Genomic DNA, 20368 nt, shown 5'->3' on the forward strand with positions numbered 1-20368 from the left:
TATTTAATGATTAGTAATTAATCATAAAATTTGTCTTATTATATAAAATTACACCCAACTAATTAGTATGAAGAATCATATCTCTAAATCATTGCTTGTCATTGCACTTTAAAGAACCCGTTACTTTTGACACAACAGGCGCCTATAATTATTGTAATTATATATGTATTCAATCCTTGTAACGAATAAAAATATCTTCAGTCGGAACAAAGAATGGCCGATGTATTTTTAGGCTGTATCATAAAAACAGATGACTAAAGATACGAGTCGCATGTGCAAGAAAGGACACGATGCCTTCACTTTAATATGCAGCGGTTTAAAGACATGAAAATCCAATAAAGATTATGGGAAAACTAGTGGAACAAAATAAAGATGGATTTAAATTAATAGGCAATTGGGCCGTATACATTCATATAATTATAATTGAAGACATGAGTCGATAAAGGTGTCATGTCGCTTTTTTAAAGTTTCGAGTAAATCGACAAAACACGTCTAAAAATTATTGATGATGTATGTGACATGACACCTTTATCACCGAGGATATTCTTTATATTAGACTTTCGGTACTTTCGACGCCACCTACATGATTTTTCACTGTTTGAAGAGTAATAACTTTTCGTCCGTACCTGTATAAAACTATTAAGTAAAAAAAATATACATTTACGACGTTTTTTGCGTAAAAAAGGTCTCTAGGTAAAAATTGCTACGAGTAATGGTTCTCGAGATATTTGGAATCGAAATTATCAATACCTTCATCATTGACATAAACATGTTGACTAAATAGTTATTAGTCTGAAATCATAAATTTTAAATGATTTTGTGCCAAAAGTTCCACAGAAACTGTTTTATCATAATTTTTTTGAAGAGAAATTTATGATTAATTTACAATATAAACGGAATGAATACAATAGAGGCCTGCCAGCGAAATAATAATATCCCGTACAAAAATGGGACCTTTTGAAAAAATCAACTAACAATGATCGTCGGGAAACAAAGAATAGAGAATCAACATCACGGTGCATTTTTAGGTCGGTCGGGTCGATAAGACAGAGAGAGACCCAGCTAGCTAAAGGTCGTTCCGGATCGCATGTGCAAGGAAGATGGCCGCTGCCGATAGCCGCGGCGGCAGCGCACCTTAAAAAACGATAAAGGCTATTGTGATCACGTGAGAAAAGCTGCGCTTTGCACTTCGGCGTGATGCTTTCTACGACGCCCATTAATATCCAATATTGTTCCAAGTGGGAATTATTAGAAGATGAGCGGGCTCAGATCGTCCTCCGTTTCGCCTCTTAACCAGACAGAAAGAAGATGTTCGGTAAAATATAGATAGCAAAAATATAATTTTTTCTAATTTTGACATTTAAAGTGACTTTTCATTATCCTTGACTGACGTTCACCTCAAATGACTACAACTTTTGATTTTTAAATGGCACCCTCGGTATTATTTTACTTTATTTGATAGAATGACATTCTGTATAAAATGACACACCATAATATGTCAACTTTTGACATTTTCAATTAAAAAAAAAAATAACAATTTAAGTCGCAATCTAGAGTGCCATGACTACAATTCCGACGACAATTTGACTCTAATTATTGGTAAAAAAATGTTTTTTCCAAATATGCTTATGAGCCACCCTCGTTCCATTTGAAAAAAATGAGTTTTGATTAAAAATGCGATTTGGGCATCTTTTAACCGACCAGGACGAGACATGAAAAACATTAGATGATCAAATCTATTTTTCCAAAGCTGCTTGATTGAAAATGATTAATTTTTACACAGCCATGGTACTCTGGGCTAAAATTTAAAGTGCTGTTGTTTTTTAATTAAAAATGTTGACATATGATACGTCAGTCTATTCAGAATGTAATGTTCTATTATACAGGGTGGTCCGAACTGTATTCCGAAAACTTCGGCAGCATATTCTGCAGATAAAAATAAGTAAAAAAGTTCGAATAAATATTTGTCCTAAAATCGGAGTTACCCCTTAGATCCGGAGGTACAGAGTGTAGAAGTTTCATTTTTATTTCGATTTTTTCCAAATAATTTCTGAAGTAACGTCAATATTTAAATGAAAATTGGCGTTTGGGAGTTTTTTGACATGAGCGATTTGATTTTGATGTCAATATGACTCCTACTTGTAGGTGGCGCCACCTACATATGTTTTAACTGTTTTGAAGAGTAATAACTTTTCGTCCCTACCTGTATAACTACTGAGTGAAAAAATATACAGTTCCGTGATTTTCGAGGTAAATGTCTTTTGGTAAAAATCGCTACGGACAACCGTTCTCAAGATGTTTAGAATTTAGATTTTTATATTAAAACCTTTTAAGAATATGACTCGCTAAATTTTAATTATCTTACCAGAAAATATGATGTGCAATAATCCTTAAGTCTTTTATAGTTGCTCTCAGATCCAGCTCGTATGATTTAAAGGCTTTGCATTCGCTCCATCTCAGTTTTTAGTGACATCAAAATTATAATTGGACGAAAGTCATTTAACCATAAATGAATATTTAAAACCAATTGTCATTGTAATACCGTATGATAGAAAAAATGACGTCAAAGACGTCTGGGAAATGACAATCCTTGATAATTTTGACGAGGTCAAGCCCTAACATCATTTACTTGGCACATACTGTTTTTTTTTAATATTTGGAAACCTTCTATCATTTTTTTTAAATCTTTCTATAATTAGCGTTAAGTTTTATGTCAATTAATAATAAATGACGCCTGGGCTTGACTTTGCCATAATTATCAATCCCCAGTCATTGGCACCGTTTTTTTCGATTTTCGATCATACGGTACTTTGCTAAACTACACCTGCCCGTCTAGGTAAGAATAATATCATTTCACAACAGAGATTTTCTGAAGTTTTGAGAATAGAGTAAATTGAAAAGCCCCAATTTTAGAAAACATCACACTTAGATCTTATTACCAAACCAAAAAAAGGTTTTGTTCAAAAAAGCTCAAAATTTTGTCTGGAATACATAATTATTAGTATAACATAATTTCTGGATAAAATTCTAAATTCTAATTAAACTCTTAGTTACAGCAATATTTTGTCTTGCCTAAAATTATGAACAAGAATAAAATGCTAAAAATATACACTAATTTAAACGGGAATAAAAGGATCCATAAAAATAAACGAGGCAATCAAAGAAAATGGAAATACAAAAGCGAATAAACAAAGAAATGAGGACATTTAGCAGAATTAGATCACACTAAATAGCCAAACTATAAGCAGTCGGCCACCAGCAAATGTTTCTTGTCCGGCATGTGAAGAAATATATACAAAACCTCCGATAGAAGACTAAATTCAGTGTTTCAGACATAGACTTAAAACAAAATATAGACTACACTATTTACATTTCAACGCGGACAAACAACCTTTTTTGTACACATGTTTACTTCTGGGTACAGTCGACCGAGCCTTCCTCAACCAGCCTATGTTGTCACGTCTTTAATATTATCAATATTTTTTTTCTTGTTATACACATATATTGAGATATTAATAGTACAGTTTAATAAAGTTGGTTTTAATATTCCATAGATGTATTAAATAGTCCTTATACTACTAAATTATAAGTCGGATACTGTTTAATAAGGATAAGTTCTTTACAATATGACAACACCGATTAGAGGCGAGGGAGCCTATTCATTCATTTATTACCTTGTAGTACGTGTCGCACGTGTGCGGTAAAGCTTTGTTGCCGCTATCTCCCCGGCTGTATTAACGCATTTTCTTAGCTTGTAGTCCTTAAGTGTTTATTTTATTGACTTTTTCTGTTCAAGAACTATAAAATATGGTTCGTCAGTGCCAAATTTGCAAGAAATTTGACTTAAATAATCCATTTAAGTCTTGAAACGACTTTCGACCGGTAGGCAACTCTCAATTTACCCATTAGGAGTCAGTGGCGTTGTTGTAGAAAGGCGCTTATTTAGATAATACTTTAGTAAAATGTAAAATCTGATTTTTTTCTCTTATATTACATTATTTACTTACTTACATTGTAACAAAATCATAATTATAACCCTGTTAATAATTAATAATGTTTTTATTAAAAATATATTCCGGTTTATTCTAAAATTATCTTCAGAATCTAAAATAACATACAAGAATTTTAATATGATATTACATTATGAGACAATATTTTTTAATATACCGGGTCGTCTCAAAAGTGGTTCACCGCTATAACTTTTTTATTTTTTCAGATAAAAAAACAGATTTGTATGTTAGTAGGTATATGACATAAATTAGGATTTATTGACGTATTCAATTGTTTTTGGTCTCTTTCTGTTTCACCGAAATGATTACATCTTTTGATTTTTAAAGGCACCCTCGGTATATTTCTACTTTATTCGATAGAAAATGATAATAGAATTCTGAATAGAATGACATATCATATGTCAACTTTTGACATTGTCGCTTAAAAACAAATCGTATTATAAATTTCAATCCAGGGTGCCATGGTGTTGTTAAAAACACTAAGTTTTAATCAAGGAGCCTTGGAAAAATAGTTTTGATCGTCTAATGGGTTTCGTGTCTTGTCTAGGCCGATTAAAAGATGTACAAATCATATTTTTAATCATACATATGTCAATTTTTTCAAATGGAACAAGGGTGACTCGTTAGCATATTTGGAAAAAGCATTTTTTTATGAATATATTGATACCACACACTTGGTATTTCGAGTCAAATTGTCGTTATGAACCACGTGTTACAATTACAATTAAACCATATGCGAAAATGTCAAAAGTTGACATATGATATGTCATTCTATTCAGAGTGTCATTTTCTATCGAATAAAGTAGAAATATACCGAGGGTGCCGTTTAAAAATTAAAAGTTATAGTCATTTCCGGTGAAACAGGAAGTGACCGAAAACAATTGAATGCGTCAAACAATCCTAATTTATGTCATATACTAACATACTAAATCTTGTTTTTTTATTTGAAAATATAAAAAAAATTATGGGGATGAGCCACTTTTGGGACGCACCCGGTATAATAAAGACAGTACCGAGTTAAATAAATGTAGTTTTCATTTTATCCACTTCCTATCACCTTCCTTGCTTTAATGGAACAGATTTATGTTTTCTCTAATTTACATAAGACATCACTTAACCAGAAAAATAATTACAACAATCATATTTTTTTTTCTCTCCCTGTCGCCGATTCTATTATATCTGTGGAATAGATCCTGTTTTCATTAATATTAGGGGTTGTAAATGTTTGACTAAAATTAATAATTTATTATTAATTTCAAAAATTACGTAATTTCGATTATAAAATTTCTTCTATAACGTGTATTTTATTATTTTTATCCCTTTTGGACTCTAAGACGTTTTTTCTAAACTTTTATTTAAAAAAACCTGTCCTAAATCTTAATAAAATATAAAAAAGTTTAAATACGATATATTTTTAATTTAATTATAGCTTCATTAAAATAAAAAAATTACCCGGCTATGATACGGAGAGTTCAGGTGTACTTGGAAACGAAAGACAGTGTTGTGTTTCTCGGCAGAGTCGTCAGGGAACGACCGTTACGACAGAGACAACCTATCTATCGCTCGTGTCGCACTCGTTATAACCTAAAACAATAACACAACAATAACAAGACAGTGTCTGACCGCATGTTCCAGCTATTTATGAATGAGATGCTCAGTCTATATTTTATTTTAAGTCTATGGTTTCAGATGTTTGCTTTGGTGACATGAATAAGGTTCAAGTTACAAGCAGCTGAATTTTAAAATATTTTTATGATTTCTTTCAGTACAACCTTAATTTAATTATTCATTAAAAAAATCGAATTTTTCTGTTATGAAGATTACGATGAAGAAATTACTGGAGTAAGGTTTAGATAAAATTTTAATGACCCTAAATATATTCAATAAAATATACAAAGTAAAATTCAAAAATATTTTAAAACAACAAGTACCTACATTTACTGTTATACATATTTCTAATTAAAGTACCTATCAGGTTTCTTTGGACATATTTCAAAAGAAAGGTATTTTTCAAATATCCGGATATAATTATCGTTAATATCATAATTTCCTTTTTAAAACTTAATAGCTTTAGGTAAATATGAAACGCCAGATATACCATAATTAGATATAAATAGATTTTAAAAGTTGTGTGTATATACAGAGGATTAAAAGAAAAAGAATGCAGACTAAATTTAAATCCAATTATTTTTCATTTCTAATTTTGTTAGCTTACTACTTATAATTGAAGAAAAAATGTAACACAGACATCTTTGAAACGACAATCCATAATAATTACTTTTGTCAGGCGGATATATTATTTATTAAATTTTGGTAAAATTATTGTCAAAATTTAATACCTGCTAATTTAGTTTCTACAATCGACCCAATCTACCTCACCAATCGACCAATCTATCAACTGAATGAAATTAATACGGGGAAGATTTTGACAGACGAAAACAAACAAATGACAGAAAGTTAGATTTACCTGTCAATTAAAATCTCAGACAACAACTGTCACACTGTTACTATCATGTGTCCTTCTGTTGGAAATACTCTAATTAATGGTGTGGTAAGCTATCATCCCTATAGAATAAGACCAAGAATCACCTCATTAAATATTGGCATGTCATTAAGGAACACCCTGTATATAACCGACTCTTTGATAGTTGTTGATACAAGTAACCAAAACCGAATAAAACAAACATTTGTTGTTTATAGTGAGAATTAAATATTTAACTTTTTACTGATTGATCGGTTAGGAGCTGAACCATGAGCTTTGAAACGCAACTTGACGCGTGTTACTTGTATGTAAATGGCAAGGTGAAGAAATACTGACAAGGGGCATGTCAAGTGCATATTTTAGTTTAAAGATGTTGACGGGCTCATAACCATTCACGTGACCTTACATTTTCATGCCTAAATTTAACAGAACAAATAAGTCTGTGTTTTTAGCCATACTGGAACAGAAATCTACAAAATAAAAAAAGGTTTTGGTTTTCCAACTATATAATCGATGATATAATTTATTATCGATTGCCATTTAAAAGATTACTGCGACGCCATTTTTTCGTAATCGTACGGTGAATACCGGGTATAAGTATACAGTAAGCGATATAGTCATATATTATCTATTTTGATTCTAGTCATTGAAATTCAATTAGAAATATATCATATTTACGATAATTTAGTTGTTGGCCTAGACGCCAACTCAAGCGAAGCAAAATCAGTTTATCAACAATGCTTTACACGTACGCAAATTTCGAACAGCTTAATTGTATTCGTATAGATTTATATATCCGAAAGTATTACAAGGAAAACCTAACTGTAACTTGAGATATATATTTCAAGTTTCAAGTGGCAATAAAATAGCCATTAAAAGAAGTGAATATGAAAATTCATTAATATGTTTTCATATACAGGGTGAGACTTAAATAACTGCAACTATTTTAGTGGTGGTATATTTTGATCCCAGCAGTATGTCGATGAGGTTTTCTGTCATGATAAATCTCTTTTAAAAAATTTGAATTTTTCGAAAAGAAATTGGATTTTAAATTTTTGCAAAAAAAAACATAATATCTTGATAATATAGCAACATAGGTTGTAGATTAAATTTAGAAGAACGAAAACCCAGAAAAAATCCTGTGAAAATTTAAGCAAAATATATATGTATTTTTTTTAAATTTTCAAGCTATAATAAAATAATAACTCCGTTATTTTGAACTTATTCGAAAGACGCCAAAGAGAAAATATGTTTCTTTTATCGAGATCTACAAGCCCTAAAAATATTTACGCTTATTTAAGACTTACCCTGTATAATATACCTATAATATTAAGTGAAAATAAAATACCGTATGATCGAATAAAAACGAAGTCAGCGATGGCTATGAAATGAAGATCGCTGTCATTTTATATGTAAAATTATATGGGAAATGTCATCAATCGACATTTCATGGTCATCGCTGACGCCGTTTTTATTCGATCATACGGTATAAATAAATATGGACTTTATTTGCAAAAAAAACTGAAAACAATTATAGAAAACTAGCGTGTACACGCGACTTCGTTCGCGTCGAATTAATCATTTGTGATGGTGATGATAAAGCAAAGCAAGAATTTCCATTAACATACAAACTGGAAAAAATTTTCTCACATTTATGTCAGCATTAGAAAAAACAATATGGCGATATTATTATATAACTTGGTAATATTTGAGGGGTAGTTTCATCTCGTTGGAATTTGACTTTCGAAAAGTCCGTTTGCCAAAAATAAGCTTTTTACGTCAAGCAGTTTAAGCAGAATCGTGGTTAATCAATTACCCAACTTTTTGGAACACCCTGTATCATTTTTTAAAAAATTTCAAAATACGTAAAAAAAAACAAAATAAATTATGCATGTCCAAGCGTTTTCCCGAAAGACTAACCGTTTTTTAAATAACAAATATTGTAATATTTGAGGGGAAAACGCCCCCTCGCAACCCTCTTGGAATTTGAGATTCGAGAAACCTCTCCTTATCAAATATCTACACCTCACAGTTAATCCGTTTGCCAAAAATCCGCTTTAAACGTCAAGCAGTTTAAGCAGAATCGTGATTACTCAATGGTCATATTTTATGAAACACCCTGTATAAATTTTTAAAAAATCTTAAAATATGTAAAACAACAAAATAAAATGTACGTGTTTAAGAGTTTTTCCGAAAAACTCACCGGTTTTTAAATAAAAAATATTCTAATATTTGAGGGATGGTTTCATCCCCTTAGAATTCGAGTTTCGAAAAATCCCTTCTTATCGAACCTCTACACACTAAAGTCAATCCGTTTTCCAAAAATCAGCTTTTTACATCAAGCGCTTTAAGCAGTAGGTATCGTGATTAATCAATGACCAGATTTTTCGAAACACCTTGTATACATTTTTAAAAAATCTTAAAATATGTAAAAAAAACAAAATAAAATATACGTGTTTAAGCGTTTTTTCGGAAACTTGGCCGTTTTTTAAATAAAAAATATTGTAATATTTGAGTGGTGGTTTCGCCCCCTTGGAACTGGAATTTCGAAAAATCCCTTCTTATCGAATCTCTACACCCTAGAATCAACCTGTATGTCAAAATTGAGCTTCTTACGTTGAGTGGTTTGAGCAGGATCGTGATTAATCAGTGAGTCAGTCACTTAAGGATTTTATATATTAGTATAGATTTAAATAGTGTTTCTGTAATTTTTCTGTATAACAGTTGACACTTGACATATGTCAAAATATTTAAAACAGTATTTTCTTGTTACTGAGTATGTATTCAGCAGATAATTTCTCATAAAATGTTATATCACAACCAAATCGCTGAGTATTTTTTGAAGATAACTGTGTTAATGTTAAATAAAAATCCAAGCAACAACATATTCCGATATAAGAAATTTCCACAATAGATTATTGCTATTAATAACAGCACTGTTTTCATTTTTAACAGTTTTACAACTTCACGATACGGTTCTCTAAAATAAATACGAAATTGTTACTCAATAATAAAGGTAAAATGGAGCCATGCCAGATCATAATTCACTTTAATGTTTTCTTGAGTCAGATTGCTAAATCCGACGGATATACCGCTGATTGTGTCCCCCAAATCATTCATATTTTTAGAACGTTTTAAAACGAGAAGGTTAAAAAAAATCAGGTAAACAGATATTGGTTACAAAATAAACGAACTGACTTGCTAATAGGTAAATCATCGCAAAATATAGTTTATATAATAAATTCTTTAAACACATTTTCGAAAAAGAATATTTAGATTTTTTGAATATGTCTACAAAATTTTTCAAATTAGGTGACCCAATTTTTGGCTGAAATTTCTGTGGCTTCAATTATACAATTTTAAGTTTTAGAAATGTTGTCCTAAATATTTTCTAAAATAGCATAAAAATATAAATAAATGAGCTTTAGGAAGTCTCAACGATTGGTATTACCATGGCCACTTTAAAGCAAATATGTCTATCATATCTGGATACTAATTAAATATTTTTTTACTAAATTATTAATTTTTAGTATTATACCTACCACTTACTACTATTTCTATAGGCTTGGTATATTCTCCGCTGGTGCTGCCACCATCGGAGAATATCGAAAACGACTAGTATATATAAAATAATTGTTTAAAAAGCAACCATACGAAAAATTTATTATTTAATTATTCTAAAAGTGTTAGCAAGCATCATTATCATTTGTGAAAATTCTAAAAATAAGAAAATAAATATTTTGGTATCTTCAGAAGGTCTAACTTGTATTATAATTTATTATTCCCGGTAAAAACACTTTTTAGAAGAGTTCAACTACGGTAGCCAGCATAGTTTTAATCACCGGTTTTGCTAGTGTTATTACTGTTCATTTAAACCAAAAACTCGTAATACAAAACTAGAGAGTCAAAACGAATGACAATGTCAGGAAATAAATTAATAAATGTACCAACTTGGCATTTTTACAGCAGGGCTACCACCTGAATCCCCAGCGGGAAATCACCATATTTGATATTTAATAATTCTGATTATACAGGGTTGTTCACCACATACGACACGGAGTATTGTAGCTAAACGATGAGATTTTTACAAATTGTAAGTTTTGGGTTCGATGAAGGACTATTAGAGGTACAATTTAAAAATAATTTTACAAGATACAGAGTGTCCCAAATAAGTGAAAAATATCAAAGTTGTATTTTTTTAAATGGAACACCCTGTATATTATTACATTTTTAGTTTCTACGATTAAAATAAAGGTAAATTTGATTAAGGTTTATTATACTTAAACCTTACCGTTTTTGAAATATTTTCAATTTTGGGAAATTGCAGTAAAAATTTTAAGGCTTCATTTCTCCAAGGGTATCAAAGTTTTTAATACTAAATATTTACTGAAGTTTATTTATTGATCAGTTATTTTGTTGCAATAATAAAAATAATACTACCTTATACAGAGTGCCTAAAAATTTATTTATATATATTATATATATATTATTATATATATATTATATAATATTATTTTTTAAATAATTATTAGCTTCAAACGGCAATAACTTGTTTAATTTAAACGGAACACCTTGTATATTTTACGAGAATCAGATGCACAATTTAATTGTCTATCAAATTATATTATACCATTTTTTACCTATATTACCGATATTTCATTTTTTGACAAATGCTTATTTATAACAACAGAGATATTCGTTTTCATAACTTATTATTATATTGATTTCTGATTCAAATCCACATTTATTTAGAATAATTTATTAACGAACACAATTAAGTATGTAATTAATTAGTATATGGGCGGAAATAATGGTGTTATATTTAATTAATGGTATACTCTTTTATAAAGATTTAAATAGTTTTCTTTTTGCATACAAATGGGCTAGTAATAGCCTGTACATTTTGTACATTTGTTGCTTTAAAAACAATCTAAAATGTCAATATTCCATGGGTATATTGATAAATAGGGTCTAAATTATAAGAAAATGCATTTTCTATGAAAACTTGAAGGGATAGGTAAAAAATGGTATAATACAATTTGATAGACAATTAAATTGTGCATCTAATTCTCCTAAAATATACAAGGTGTTCCATTTAAATTAAGTTATTGTCGTTTAAAGCTAGAAATTATTTAAAATAAATTTTTAGACACTCTGTATAAGGTAGTATTATTTTTATTATTGCAACACAATAACTGATCAATAAATAAACTTCAGTAAATATTTAGTATTAAAAACTTTGATACACTTAGCCTTAATATTTTTACTGCAATTTCCCAAAATTGAAAATATTTCAAAAACGGTAAGGTTTAAGTATAATAAACCTTAATCAAATTTACCTTTATTTTAATCGTAGAAACTAAAAATGTAATAATATACAGGGTGTTCTATTTAAAAACATACAACTTTGATATTTTTTACTTATTTGGGACACTCTGTATCTTGTCAAATTATTTTTAAATTGTACCTCTAATAGTCCTTCATCGAACCCAAAAATAAAATAATCGTTTAGCTACAATACTCCGTGTCGTATGGTGAACAACCCTGTACATATATTGAGAAAGTTCTTTAGTTAAAATATTTTAAAACAAAAACATAGTCGATTACAAAAATGTTTGAAAATGACTAGACAAATTTGGCAACATTTTAAAAATATATTTACAGCGTTAACTTTATAATTATATTCATCATGTTGTAAAAATTCCTTGTTGATGGTTCAATATGTTTGTGATTTACAGCTTCCAAATATTTATATTAATTTTAATTATCAGGTACTATTTTTAAGATGTTAAATAATATTCACATATTGTAGAAATATTTATACTTAGTACATTTTATAACTTTCATAGTTTAGTAATATTATAATATATTTAACTATAAAACTGATATTATAACTAACATTTACTTACGATAAATAAATTTTTTGTCATACGCTCCCAAAAACAGCTATTTTACGGACTCATTTCAGTCCGTAAAATGTTTCTTTTTCGGCCTAGGCCGTAAAGGTCGTCATGGCAACCTTTATGGACTAAAATGTCTAAATTCGTTATTTGGTTGTTTTATTTTGTCATTCGAAATTTGTCACAAAATCACATAAAATTATACATATATTTATAATTAAATTATTAAATACTAACAATATCAAAAGCTAAGTTATTTGTTTAAAGTAAGTACCTAGGTACCTATTTAAAAGAGGCTTTTAAATTAAAATATTCTTAAATTACAGTCACAAACATTCAAACCATCGTCAATTTGGTCGAAATATTCCATGCTGAGAGCAGTGTTAAGTGTTAAAAAGAAGATATTATATTGACAAATTTCCAAAACTTATTGCTTTTTTGAAGAGGAATTCGGTTGGTTACGAGCCTAAAAAGTCTAAGGTTTTGTCCATAAAAGAGATCGGTGATTTTTTGGCCACGGCTAGTGATGAAACTTATTTACTTACTAAGGTAAGTTTGCGATAATGATTTTTAAAATATATAGATGGTTTCTTATTCCATTGTATTTGATTTTTAAATTATTAAATACTAACAATATCAAAAGCTAAGTTATTTGGAAAAATAAAAATGAAATGAACAATTTTGTGCATTTTGAAAACTTGCATCTGCAATCGAAACGACTCCTCCATTGGCAGGTAAATTTACTTTCTGATGAGGTGGAGTAAATGCGAACGATGATGTACTTGGTAATACATCCGTGGAAGTGGTCGCGATTTTCTTTTCCCCCATTAGCAGTTTGCAAACTTTCTTCTTTTTCTCAATAGATTCTTCTATGTAACCTTCGGCCACTGTGGACGACCTAAATAATTATTGTTGTTTAGAACAAGATCGGAAAATATTAAAATTTTTACCTCCAACCTCCTAGGCGTTTCAGCGATGTAAAATCCACATCTGCATCTGCAGCAAGAGTAGCAGAACTACGTCGGAAACAATGACCTGTATATTCGTTTGGGTTCGACAACTTTAAAAATGCTGCTACAATCGATGGCATCTTCCCAAATGAATGAATGCCGACTCGTTGCACGGTGCATTTTCCTTTACGATAAGAGATGAAGACATAATCATGTGGTACATTTTTTGGCCTAAGACAAGCATATTTTCTATACAACTCAACTGGATTGACAACGTTCCCTTCGTTCACCACCGGAAACACTCTTTTGATATTAGTTTTTGTATCCGCAAGGGTAACTAAAAGGCAGCTGTTGTCTTTTTCTATGATGTCTTGCACTCGTAGAGAGTACAATTCTTCTCTTCTACATGCTCCACAAAGGCCAATGACAAGAGCTACCTAAAATCAAATACAATGGAATAAGAAACCATCTATATATTTTAAAAATCATTATCGCAAACTTACCTTAGTAAGTAAATAAGTTTCATCACTAGCCGTGGCCAAAAATCACCGATCTCTTTTATGGACAAAACCTTAGACTTTTAGGCTCGTAACCAACCGAATTCCTCTTCAAAAAAGCAATAAGTTTTGGAAATTTGTCAATATAAATATCTTCTTTAACACTTAACACTGCTCTCAGCATGGAATATTTCGACCAAATTGACGATGGTTTGAATGTTTGTGACTGTAATTTAAGAATATTTTAATTTAAAAGCCTCTTTTTAAATAGGTACCTAGGTACTTACTTTTTTCGTGAAATAATTTAGCAATACATCTTCATTTACAACGAATACGCCATTTTTGTCTTTCCATTCATTAAAACATCATATTCTTTCTGGTAAATGGCACGAGACTTCACAGGAAGTAAATCCAACACGATTTCTTTGGCCTTATTAGCAATATGTTCGGGATTTTGGAACATTTTAAAATTGTTGATGAATTTGTGTGATTTTGTGACAAATTTCGAATGACATGTCAAAATGCGATGAAATAAACAAACTCGTTACTAAGATATGAATTTATAAGCCAACTTTTTCAAACATTATAATTTCAAATATGGAAAATTTGCAAATATGCGTTCTAAAAAACTGTAAAAGCGTATGACAAAAATAGTGTATGTAACACGTACCTAAATTATGTTTTTAGGACTCATCTACTATTTCGGACTCGGCTAACGCCTCGTCCGCAAACAGTAATGATTCGTCCTAAAAACATCATTTTAGGTACTAGTTACATAAATAGCTATAACGTATTTTTCCTTTAACATTTTTAGAATCTAAATAAAAATATGAATATTTGAGAACTAACATACTGGTTGCATTGACTATTATTTGTTGACATAGATAAGGAGTTTGTAAATTTTGAAATGTATCTAGGAGGTAAAACCCCAATATGCAAATAATAGTTAACAACTATTACATTTATAGCGCATAAGGATGTTGTCAAAAACTATTTATTCAATATGATAAACGCTGCAACTATTGTTAATATACCTGGATTTTCTCAAAAGTGGCTCACCCCCTATAACTTTTTTATTTTTTCAGTTAAAAAAACGAAATTTGGTATGTTAGTATATGACATAAATTACGATTGATTGACGCATTCAACTATTTCCAGTCACTTTCTGTTTCACCGGAAGTGACTTTTGATATTTAAATGACATACTTGGTTTTTTTTTGCTTCATATGATAGAAAATGAGACTCTGAATAGAATCACATATCCTCTGTCAACTTTTGAATTAGAAAAAATTCCAGGTATGCTAATGACCCACCCTTGTAAAAACCCTCCATTTGAAAAAATTGAGTTATGATTAAAAAATACGTTTTGGGCATCTTTTAACCGGCCAGAACAAGACACGAAAAACATTAGACGATCAAATCTATTTTTTCAAGGCTCCTTGATTACAAATTTGTGTTTTTAACACAGCCATTACGCACTAGATTGACATTTAAAATACATTTTTTTAAAGCAAGAATATCAAAAGTTGACATATGATATGTCATTCTATTCAAAGCGTCATTTTCTATCGAATAAAAAAATACCGAGGGTATAATTTAAAAAACAACAGTTGTAGTAATTTCCGGTGAAACAGGAAGTGACCAAAAACAATTGAATACGTCAACCAAGAGTGATTTATGTCATATACTAACCTACCAAATATTGTGTATTTTATCTGAAAAAATAAAAACGTTATAAGGGTAAGCCACTTTTAAGAAACACCCAGTATGGCGGAGATTGTAACAGGCACCCTTTTACACACTAAGTTGATTTTTGACATATAGGGGTTGCCTCGACAGAAATTATAATCGATTGTTCTTTCAAAGGCTGATACTGTAGCGTGTGTGGTATTTTTCTCAAAATGAAGTATTTTAGTCATTTTATATATTTTTTATTTTATAGATGTTTTCTTTAATTACTAGGGCTGGTATTTATCCCCAACAAAGTGTTCTATTTAACGAGAACACTTCGTATAGATCTTTGCAACGTTTTATTGACTGTCTCACATCGGAAGGCCGTTCCGGTTAATGCGTTTAACATTTACTCTTCTGTCATCGATCCAAATTGGATAATCATCTTGCCTTTTTATGTTTTTTTCCTCCTATTTTATTAATGGCCATTTATCGCTTGTCATCGTTTTATTATCGAAAAAAAGGAACCACCAAAGTGCTATTCATCAGGCATTCATTGGATACCTAATAAGAAATACAAATGTTTTATTATCTACATAAAATTCGTTGTGTCTAAAACAAGAAATATTTAATTTTCTGTTTATATAATCAAGTTTAAAAATCAGTAAAAATGTACCTATTATGAAGTAAGTTTTTATAAAACTACTGTTTTAAAAATGTGGCTGATAAAATGTTCCAGTTCTACCTTTGTAGATATATTTGTTTGTAGATATGTTTTGTAGATATTTTAGTCATGGAGATCGCCAACGCCTGAAGACAGGCACGGCACCGCAAGAATAAGAAGAAGATATATTTGGTCCTCTGTAAATCTCTAGATTATTATAGTCCCCAGTCATATGCTTTGCACAAATTCTATGAACTTGGAAACTAACATTTTCATGTAGTTCGTTGTCACTGAGCCTATCGCACTGACACATGTTTTCTGCCGTTTCTTGGTTTGATTGACAAAATCTCGTCATACCTAAACGATCTGTACAATTTTAGTTTTGCTTTTGACAGTAAAAACAATGTTTTTTTTTGAGAGGAATTATTCTTCTGTCATTCTTTTATCATAAAACGTTTTGATCATATTGTACTATTATGCATTTTGCAATGAAAAATATTTAAAATAAAAGAAACAAGCTCATTATGCTCCATGTTTGGATTTGTTATTGAGAAATAATCCTACTCAAATTATGTATACTCAATACTTAGTGGAATATTGCATAACTAACAGCTTAAGAAATATTCTTCGATAATTAAGTGGCTTTTGTTAAGAGAATGTTCTAGAAAAAAAGTTCTTATACTTTAAAAGACCAATTAAAAAATGTAATATTCGTATTTAGATCATATTTGTTACACATGTTAAGTTAACTTTGATAAACAAATCTGTGAATAAATTATATTAAAGTGAAACACTAATTTTACATAAAATTGTTCGTTCATTCTTTAAAAACTTCATTTGTTTCGCGAGTATATTATAACTCGTTACAGTTTTTTACTCTACTAATGAGCATTTTCTGTTTATGATTCTCTTGTTAACACGTTAAATGGAAATTTATTATTTAGATGTCTAAATTGATGGTTTAGTTGGCTTATTGCATGTTATAAAATAGTACAAAAATGAGAATTGTACGGTAATGGTTAAAGAGCTTGCAACAAACGAGATACATTTTAAGAAAAAGAACTTTGTGTCAAACTGATGTGTGTATAATCACTATTTGATCCATGCCAATTTTAGCAATTCATAATCAGTCAGTATCTTTTAGTTGGAGAATAACTTTGCTCTTGATTATTTTCAATCTCTTTTCAGTCATTTAATTATAATCATCATCATATGCAGCTTTCTTACACCACCAATTATGGTGGTGCTTCTGTTGCATATTCAGGTTCCATTTGTATCCATGTGTCTCGTTATTGTGCTGTTTAATACCATTTTGTCCTAGTTTGTTTTTTGTCGGAGTCCCATATTACATTAGAACGTCTTCTTGGACATTTTATATAGGGTTGCCAACCGTCCTCTATTTCAGAAGACTGTCCTCTTTTCGATCGTACTGTCCTCTTTTCTCTGGCGCATCGAAAAAGTCCTCTTTTTTACACACCGAACTCGAAAAATATATAAAATTATTGTCTATCGAAAACAATGCTTAATAAAATTGCTAATCTGACAACAGCAGATCTTTTGCCAGCTCCACTCCTTCACACTGAAAACAAATATTTACTTACGTACAAGAAATATTGGTGGATGGTGTTAAGAAAGTAAAAAAGTCCGTATCCGTATAACGTTTACATAACTTTTTGGTAAATTCTTGACATATGAGCAAAGTTTAAACATTTTTTCACCTGTCTTGTTTTTTACACTCGCGTCCTCTATTTTTAATTTTGAAAGTTGGCAACCCTAATTTTATGCCTATGGAATACCATTATGTTATGTAGATAGCCTTACTCGCTGGGTGTGCTGCTCATTACCATTTACGGAGGATTTAAATCTGTAGTTAAAATCTACTAATTGAGCCCTCTGTCTAATTCACTCTAATAACTTAGAGTCTCTCTTTGTTATATCAAGAGAACTGCTCCATGCATCTTTGTGTTACTGGGAGTTTCCATATGATATCTTGTTTGAGTGTTTAAGAGTTTTATGAGAGAGAGGAGGTTAATCACTGGGACCTAGATCTATTGTGTCCCCCTTTCTTGAGTTATAACTTATCATATGGTCTCAGAGCTTTGACAAAAGCCAGTATCTGCGACGGTTTTGAAGATGTTAATTCTCCATCTCCGATATCATTCGTTTCAAAGTTATGTAACTTTTAGACCACGGGATAACTGTCTCTCAAACGGTATTGAAAAATATCTTGAGGTATCTTTCTCCACTTGAAAAGTCGAATTTTCAGAAATCATTAACCTATACCTACGTTTTCTAATTATTTTATCAACTAGTGAAGGAGAATATCCATTACACTCAGCTACATTCCTAATGTAATCTCTTTCTTTGTTAATGATAACTGTTGATAATTTCATATCTTTCGTTGGAAAGTGGAAAACTAAGTAATCTATGAACTAAGCTTAAACTAGCCATTTTATGTTCAATACTATGATAAGATTCATTAGGAATATATCTGCGTGTAGTGGTATTTTTCCTATAGATATCAAATTCCAGGCAATTATTAGTATTTCTAATAACTAATACATCTAGAAATGGTATTGTTGTTCTCAATTTCATGTGTAAATTTAATGGAAGGAAAACGATTATTTAACTTAGAAATAAAATTATCTATGGTGTCTGAATGTGTGTCAAAAACAGCAAAAATATCATCCACATACCTAAACCATACTCTTGGAAAATACTCAAACTGATTCTTAGCCTCCACTTCAAACCTGCTCATGAATAAATTAGCCAAAAATGGAGACAATGGATTACCCATTGCTGTACCTTCCCGCTGTTCAAAAACGTTGTTATTAAATTGAAAACAAATTTGTTTCATACATAATGATTAAGCTCAATATATTCAATCACAGTTTTGTTGTCGAGACCATTTGCGTTCAGTAATTCCTTCAAGTAGCCTAAAGTATATATGGAATTGGAACACTTGGGAACAACGAAGATACATCAAACAGTTTTGTTGTCGAGACCATTTGCGTTCAGTAATTCCTTAAAGTAGCCTAAAGTATATATGGAATTGGAACACTTGGGAACAACGAAGATACATCAAAGGAGACCAAAATTTCACCTTCATGCAATGTTATATTTTTAATTTTGTTAATGAATTCTCAGTTTGTTTATAATCATCTGCTGATGATGCTAACATGGTTAGCGAAACGCGCGTCCAGTGTAAAAGTAAAAGTGTTTTGGTGTATCGTGGTGATTTAGTGTTTTATTTTGCTATTAAAATTCCATATTAGTAATCGATTTAGCGAAACAAAAGGTTCAAAAGCGAAACAAAAGGTTTATAACCAAACCAGTAAATAATAAAAAATTAAAAAATAATCAATATCGATGCAATAAAACAAAAAATATTAAACTTTAAAAAAAAAATAAGATTTGTAAGATGTCCGTCCTTTTTCATGTCGTTTGGTGTACATCTATGGAATAAATTAATTTTCTATGTTCATAGAAACTGTACTAAAAGAAATTGTTACATAAAATTTATTTGTTGGCACGGGTGGTCATCTAGACGGACTCAGTGATGAGGTTGGATGGTGTTTCCTCATTTTCCCCACAAAATTTGCATTCTCCGTTGTTTCATAGCTTCAATCTACTGCGCGTTCATTGAGGAGACAGTGTCCTGTTAAAAACTCCGTGACAATCCGAAGATTGTTTTTAATTAAACCAAGAAATCTTTTATTTTTCTCGGTCGTAAGACCCGAGAAATTTCTTCAAGTGTCTTAGACTGTTGGAGCACTCTTATTCCAGGTTGCGGATGGAGTCTCCCAGATCCTTGAGTTCTGCTTTAAGTTGGTTTATATTTGAGAACCAAAACGGTTCTGGTTCAGTTATTGAAGTGTTCACTCCTTTTCTATATCGTTTGATTTTTTGTGATCAGTTACTGCCAGTGATCAGATACTACCAGAGTAGGAGGACTCACTGGTACTATCAACTGATCGAAGGCTTTCAGGGTAATGGCACATGAGCGTAAAAAATATGAAATGGACTCCATCCATTATATGTTATATTTGGAATAGCTTTTTTTTCTACGTAAAACAATAACGCTGACAAAATACATTAAATTACGTATTTTCATCTGCCAATCAAACTGCCTCCAATATCGAACAAATCTTTCCGCAACAGCTTCTTCTTTGCCTTGTACCGGTCAACAAACAA

The 20368-nt window shown here is 30.5% G+C and overlaps 1 protein-coding gene across 1 annotated transcript in view; it reads right to left on the bottom strand.

The window, feature by feature from the left end:
• The window catches only part of LOC115878279 (integrin alpha-PS2), a 250658-nt gene that overhangs the window by 159492 nt on the left and 70798 nt on the right, over positions 1-20368 (bottom strand). The window lies entirely within an intron of this gene.

Source organism: Sitophilus oryzae, unplaced genomic scaffold (assembly GCF_002938485.1).
Source record: "Sitophilus oryzae breed Bouriz unplaced genomic scaffold, Soryzae_2.0 scaffold_1507_pilon_pilon, whole genome shotgun sequence".
Classification (NCBI taxonomy): Eukaryota; Metazoa; Arthropoda; class Insecta; order Coleoptera; family Curculionidae; genus Sitophilus; species Sitophilus oryzae.